Here is a 7,223-nt window from a genome sequence, read left to right on the forward strand (position 1 = left end):
TACCAGGAATAAGCGCAATGCCAATAACTTTAAATAAACACAAGCACCAGTTTTGTATTTACATTGTCTGAGGTAACCACTGGCAAGAGTTTTTAATGGCGCCATTGGCTCCTCCCTGGTTAAGGTAGTGTCGGCTTTCAAGACTGACCTTGTTTGCGGAGGACTCACTGGGGGGAAAGATCTCATACTTGGCAGCTGAGCTTCACCCAGGCCTACATTCTTTTGTGTGGTTTTGGCATTTTCAGTTCCATCAAGTTCGCGTTGCCTCTTTTTGTACTGGATGAAGCAGGACAGGGGTGGGAATGAGTGTGAACCTCAGATGTGTAAAGTGAAATTCTGACCTGGAGCTACTGAAACCATCAAGGCAAGGCTTGAGTGAAAATGGGCTCCAAGAATTGTGTTATTCATAAGACCTGCTCTCCGGAAGACATCCATGCATTCAGTTGCATTCCATGCAGAAAGTAATTGGAATTTTGCAGAAGTCTGAGTGTCTGTTGCAATTCTAAACCAAGAAATCAACAGAAATATACAACTCTTCAAATAGTGATAAATTGTCCCTATTGAAGAGTGAAAAAAAGAGTAATTCACCCTGCTAATCTCTCTACCAAGAAAGCAAGAACTGTAGTGGTGTGTGTGTCATACTCTAGTCCACTTTAGGAACAGACCAAAAGTGTCTTTTGCAGTAGCACTATTTGGTTAATATTCCAGACTAATAATAATATAGGACATAAAGAAATTAGTTTCTAAGAGCTAAACAGGCTTCTTGTGAAATATCATTCTGCTGATGGATGGTGTGGAAGAGGGGTGGGAAAGAGACCATGAATGACTGTGTGGCAAACATAATGGGAAAGAGATGCTTATGTTCCCTTGTTTGAGTTCAGGTTTGAAAATCTCTCAGGCAAGTTATCTAATTCATCTGTGACTCCATTTCCTCCTCTGTTTGATAGGAGTGATGGAGAAGACTAAGGTAACTTTGGTGCAGCACATTGCAAATCATTCTAGTACTTCTCTGACAGACTCCTTGCCTAGTACAATGTGGACTCAGAGCAGATGCTCAAGATGGATGTAACCAGTAGAACAGCAGTATCAGTGGGGGCTCAGTTGCAGAGAAGAGAAGCCATTATAGCTGGTGTAAGTGAGTTGAGCTTAACAGAAGCAGTGGAAGGGTTGAAAGCTACCTCTATGGGGAGCTTTCAGGGGTGATTCTGAAAGCCACACTTCAGAATGGAGCTATCAAAGAGCTGCTGCCTCTTGTGTAATCAAGAAACAGCCACTACAGCTCCAGGCTCTAGCAGTCACACTGGCTATCACCCATCCCACCTAAATGGAAGGCTCCCACACCTCCACCTCCTGATGTCCACAAGCCTGTGCAGAAACCACAGACACCAGCCTTGCCTCATTCTTATCTTCCGAGCCTGTCATAGATGTATCTGAGTGGCTAACTTCATCAAATTCATATGCAAATGCTCGGGTACAAGAGAGTTTGGTACAGTTGTTTAATCTTCCACCCCAGCAGATCAGGAGTGTGAGCAGAAGGTGGGACACGGGCTGAGCCCCAGCCACCACGCTACTGCAGTGGTCATGAGATAAATACCTAAGGACTGGAAGAAGGGAAATCAGAAGCGTGTCTCCAACTCTCCCTGCATTCATCATCCTTGGGTTCCTTGGCCATGGATGAATCCCAGTGTGGTTCTAAAAGCTGCCAATGCAGGGGACTCAGGTTTGATCCCTGGTCGGGGAAGAGCCCATAGGCCACAGAACAACTAAACCTGTGCACCACAACTTCTGAGCCTGTGCTCATCAACAAGAGGAGCCACGTCAATGAGAAGCCCACACATCGCAACTAGAGAGTAGCCCCTGCTCACTGCAACTAGACAAAGCTGGCCGACTGCAACGAAGACCCAGTGCAGCTAAAAATAATGAATGAATAAAGACTTTTAAAAAAGAAAACACTTAGGAATGTCTCTACATGAAAATTTTTAAAAAGAAAGACAGTTTCAAGGAATTTCTAGGAGAGAGGAAAAATGGAAAATATGCATGGAATCAAAGCAGATAGACATCTAGAAATATTGGAGGGTAAATATAAATTTCGTAATAATTAGAAAATCCTACAAGCAAGGTCTTCTGTTGTTCAGCTAAAGTCATTTGTCTGTACTGGTAGGATTCTGTGGGGTAGCAATACAGTATGCAAATCACTTTATTCTTGCTGGTTAAAAAAGAAACAACAGAGGAAACACAATAAAATGTCAGCAGTGTTCTGGGGCATGGGAATAAGAGTGGCTATCATTTTCAGCCTTACACAATCTCTTTATATATCCATCAATATCTCTATATTAATTTTCCTATCTGTAAAAAAAAGCCATTTATATGATTTTTAAGGTAATCAAACAAAACCAAATGTTCTCTCCTTTTTTTTCTTTTTATTCTTTCAAATCATTTGCTGATATTTTAAAAGGTCTCACCAGTAGGTAAATCCTTACCTGTGGAATAGGTTATTAAACATTTTCAAAATATGATACACACACACCAGTTGAACCAAATTCATCTGCTTACCAATGGCTGAATTTTATCTCATCTCTTGAGTAAATTTGTCTATCAACATCTTGAAACTTGAAATGCTGATTTAGAAGTTATTTTAAAGTTGTCTGGTTTAACTTGCTTTTCTAAAAACAAATGACAATGGCAAAAACCAAGAAACAGATTTTGTTAAAGATTACAATTATTGCACGTGCATGCGTGTTCAGTCACTTAAGTCATGTCTGACTCTTTGTGACCCTATGGACTGTAGCCCACCAGGCTCCTCTGTCCTTGGGATTCTCCAGGCAAGAATACTAGAGTGAACTGCCGTGCCTGCCTCCAGGGGATCTTCCCAACCCAGAGATCGAACCCAGGTCTCCTGCATCACAGGTGGATTCTTTACCGCTGAGCCACTGGGGAAGCCCTACAGTTATTACTAACCCTCAGAAATATCGAGTCCTCTTTACTAGGTAAGGTAAAAACTGGTATTTGTTTTATTTGCTTAAATCCGCCTGCAATGCTGCAGACCTGGATTTGATCCCTGGGTTGGGAAGATCCCCTGAAGGAGGGCATGGCAGTCCACTCTAGTATTCTTGCCTGGAGAAACCTCATGGACAGAGGAGCCTGACAGGCTACAGTCCATGGGGTCACAAAGAGTCAGACACAACTGAGCATCTAAGCACACACACATAGTGTAAGTGTGTGGGCCACACAAAGCTCCTCTCATGCAGGATCTCATCTGGCCTCATAAGGCCCTTGAGGAAGGTATTGTGGCTCTTTTTTTAACTGACAATGAAGAAACAGTCTCAGAGAGGTTGAGTGGCTTCTTCAGAGGGCTTCAACCCAGCCCTCTTATTACATCCATGGAACCACATTTGCCTTAGACAAACACATGTACACACCCCGCTTGCTGTACCTGTCAGTTAAGGATTGTGACACATTACATCAGCCTGCCTCCTGTAGCTGTCCCTGCCCTCCCCCTGCTCAGCCCAACGTGAGTACTAATCAGGGAGTCATCTGAATGAGAGGGTAAGCTCCTCATCGACTCCCTTACCTCTCCTGATTCTCAGCTGAGGTTGCCAGTCTCTGGCTGCTGAGCTGGTGATGCTCTGGGAGATTATGTCAACGGGACTATTTGGCCCAAAGCATTGTTTCCCACAGGCATCCCTGGTAACTCAGATGGTAAAGAATTTGCCTGCAATGCAGGAGACCCCAGTTTGATTCCTGGGTTGGGAAGATTCCCCCTGGAGAAGGAATAGGCTACCCACTCCAGTATTCTTGGGCTTCCCTGGTGGTTCAAATGGTAAAAAAAATATCTGCCAGCAATGTGGGAGACCTGGTTTGATCCCCGAGCTGGGAAGATCCCTTGAAGGAAGGCATGGCAACCCACTCCAATATTCTTGCCTGGAGAATCCCATGGACAGAGGAACCTGGCGGGCTACAGTCCACGGGGTCACAGAAAGTCTGAAACGACTTAGCACACACAGCACATTGTTTCCCACAGGTTGTATCTTCATGGACTGGGAAGATATCAGTTTGCAAAAATTTTATTTTTTTCTCAAAAGGACATTTCATACTATTTAACACCCCTCTCCCAGATTGCAAAGGCATATGTTAAGAATTATAACTTAAAAAAAAATAGCTTCATAGGAAGATCACTACATTGTTATTTTTCTCACGTTGCTGTGGACCAATGTGTTAGGTCTAATCAGATCAGATCAGTCGCTCAGTCGTGTCTGACTCTTTGCGACCCCATGAATCGCAGCACGCCAGGCCTCCCTGTCCATCACCAACTCCCGGAGTTCACTCAGACTCACGTCCATCAAGTCAGTGATGCCATCCAGCCATCTCATCCTCTGTCCCCTTCTCCTCCTGCCCCCAATCCCTCCCAAATCAGAGTCTTTTCCAATGAGTCAACTCTTCGAATGAGGTGGCCAAAGTACTGGAGTTTCAGCTTTAGCATCATTCCTTCCAAAGAAATCCCAGGGCTGATCTCCTTCAGAATGGACTGGTTGGATCTCCTTGCAGTCCAAGGGACTCTCAGGAGTCTTCTCCAACACCACAGTTCAAAAGCATCAATTCTTCGGCGCTCAGCCTTTTTCATAGTCCAACTCTCACATCCATACATAACCACAGGAAAAACCATAGCCTTGACTAGACGAACCTTTGTTGGCAAAGTAATGTCTCTGCTTTTGAATATGCTATCTAGGTTGGTCATAACTTTCCTTCCAAGGAGTAAGCGTCTTTTAATTTCATGGCTGCAGTCACCATCTGTAGTGATTTTGGAGCCCAGAAAAATAAAGTCTGACACTGTTTCCACTGTTTCCCCATCTATTTCCCATAAAGTGGTGGGACTGGATGCCATGATCTTCGTTTTCTGAATGTTGAGCTTTAAGCTAACTTTTTCACTCTCCACTTTCACTTTCATCAAGAGGCTTTTTAGTTCCTATTCACTTTCTGCCATAAGGGTGGTGTCATCTGCATATCTGAGGTTATTGAGATTTCTCCCAGCAATCTTGATTCCAGCTTGTGTTTCTTCCAGTCCAGCGTTTCTCATGATGTACTCTGCATATAAGTTAAATAAACAGGGTGACAATATACAGCCTTGATGAACTCCTTTTCCTATTTGGAACCAGTCTGTTGTTCCATGTCCAGTTCTAACTGTTGCTTCCTGACCTGCATACAAATTTCTCAAGAGGCAGGTCAGGTGGTCTGATATTCCCATCTCTTTCAGAATTTTCCACAGTTTATTGTGATCCACACAGTCAAAGGCTTTGGCATAGTCAATAAAGCAGAAATAGATGCTTTTCTGGAACTCTCTTGCTTTTTCCATGATCCAGCGGATGTTGGCAATTTGATCTCTGGTTCCTCTGCCTTTTCTAAAACCAGCTTGAACATCAGGAAGTTCACGGTTCACATATTGTTGAAGCCTGGCTTGGAGAATTTTGAGCATTACTTTACTAGCTGTGAGATGAGTGCAATTGTGTGGTAGTTTGAGCGTTCTTTGGCAATGCCTTTCTTTGGGATTGGAATGAAAACTGACCTTTTCCAGTCCTGTGGCCACTGCTGAGTTTTCCAAATTTGCTGGCATATTGAATGCAGCACTTTCACAACATCATCTTTCAGGATTTGGAATAGCTCAACTGGAATTCCATCACCTCCACTAGCTTTGTTCGTAGTGATGCTTTCTAAGGCCCACTTGACTTCACATTCCAGGATGTCTGGCTCTAGGTCAGTGATCACACCATCATGATTATCTGGGTCATGAAGCTCTTTTCTGTACAGTTCTTCTGTGTATTCTTGCCATCTCTTCTTAATATCTTCTGCTTCTGTTAGGTCCATACCATTTCTGTCCTTTATCGAGCTCATCTTTGCATGAAATGTTCCTTTGGTACCTCTGATTTTCTTGAAGAATCCCTAGTCTTTCCCATTCTGTTGTTTTCCTCTATTTCTTTGCACTGATCGCTGAAGAAGGCTTTCTTATCTCTTCTTGCTATTCTTTGGAACTCTGCATTCAGATGCTTATATCTTTCCTTTTCTCCTTTGCTTTTTGCTTCTCTTCTTTTCACAGCTATTTGTAAGGCCTCCCCAGACAGCCATTTTGCTTTTTTGCATTTCTTTTCCATGGGAATGGTCTTGATCCCTGTCTCCTGTACAATGTCACGAACCTCATTCCATAGTTCATCAGGCACTCTATATATCAGATCTAAGTCCTTAAATCTATTTCTCACTTCCACTGTATAATCAGAAGGGATTTGATTTAGGTCATACCTGAATGGTCTAGTGGTTTTCCCTACTTTCTTCAATTTAAGTCTGAATTTGGCAATAAGGAGTTCATGGTCTGAGCCACAGTCAGCTCCTGGTCTTGTTTTTGCTGACTGTATAGAGCTTCTCCGTCTTTGGCTGCAAAGAATATAATCAATCTGATTTCGGTGTTGACCATCTGGTGATGTCCATGTGTAGAGTCTTCTCTTGTGTTGTTGGAAGAGGGTGTTTGTTGTGACCAGTGCATTTTCTTGGCAAAACTCTATCAGTCTTTGCCCTGCTTCATTCCATATTCCAAGGCCAAATTTGCCTGTTACTCCAGGTGTTTCTTGACTTCCTACTTTTGCATTCCAGTCCCCTATAATGAAAAGGACATCTTTTTTGGGTGTTAGTTCTAAAAGGTCTTGTAGGTCTTCATAGAACCATTCACCTTCAGCTTCTTCAGCATTACTGGTTGGGGCATAGACTTGGATTACTGTGATACTGAATGGTTTGCCTTGGAAACGAACAGAGATCATTCTGTCATTTTTGAGATTGCATCCAAGTACTGCATTTCGGACTCTTTTGTTGACCATGATGGCTACTTCATTTCTTCTGAGGGATTCCTGCCCGCAGTAGTAGATATAATGGTCATCTGAGTTAAATTCACCCATTCCACTCCATTTCAGTTCGCTGATTCCTAGAATGTCAACATTCACTCTTGCCATCTCTTGTTTGACCACTTCCAATTTGCCTTGATTCATGAACCTGACATTCCAGGTTCCTATGCAATATTGCTCTTTACAGCATCAGACCTTGCTTCTATCGCCAGTCACATCCACAGCTGGGTATTGTTTTTGCTTCGGCTCCATCCCTTCATTCTTTCTGGAGTTATTTCTCCACTGATCTCCAGTAGCATATTGGACACCTACTAACCTGGGGAGTTTCTCTTTCAGTATCCT

This window comes from Bos grunniens, chromosome 8 (assembly GCF_055505025.1).
Source record: "Bos grunniens cultivar Pamir isolate PY7600 chromosome 8, Bosgru_T2T1.0, whole genome shotgun sequence".
NCBI lineage: Eukaryota > Metazoa > Chordata > Mammalia > Artiodactyla > Bovidae > Bos > Bos grunniens.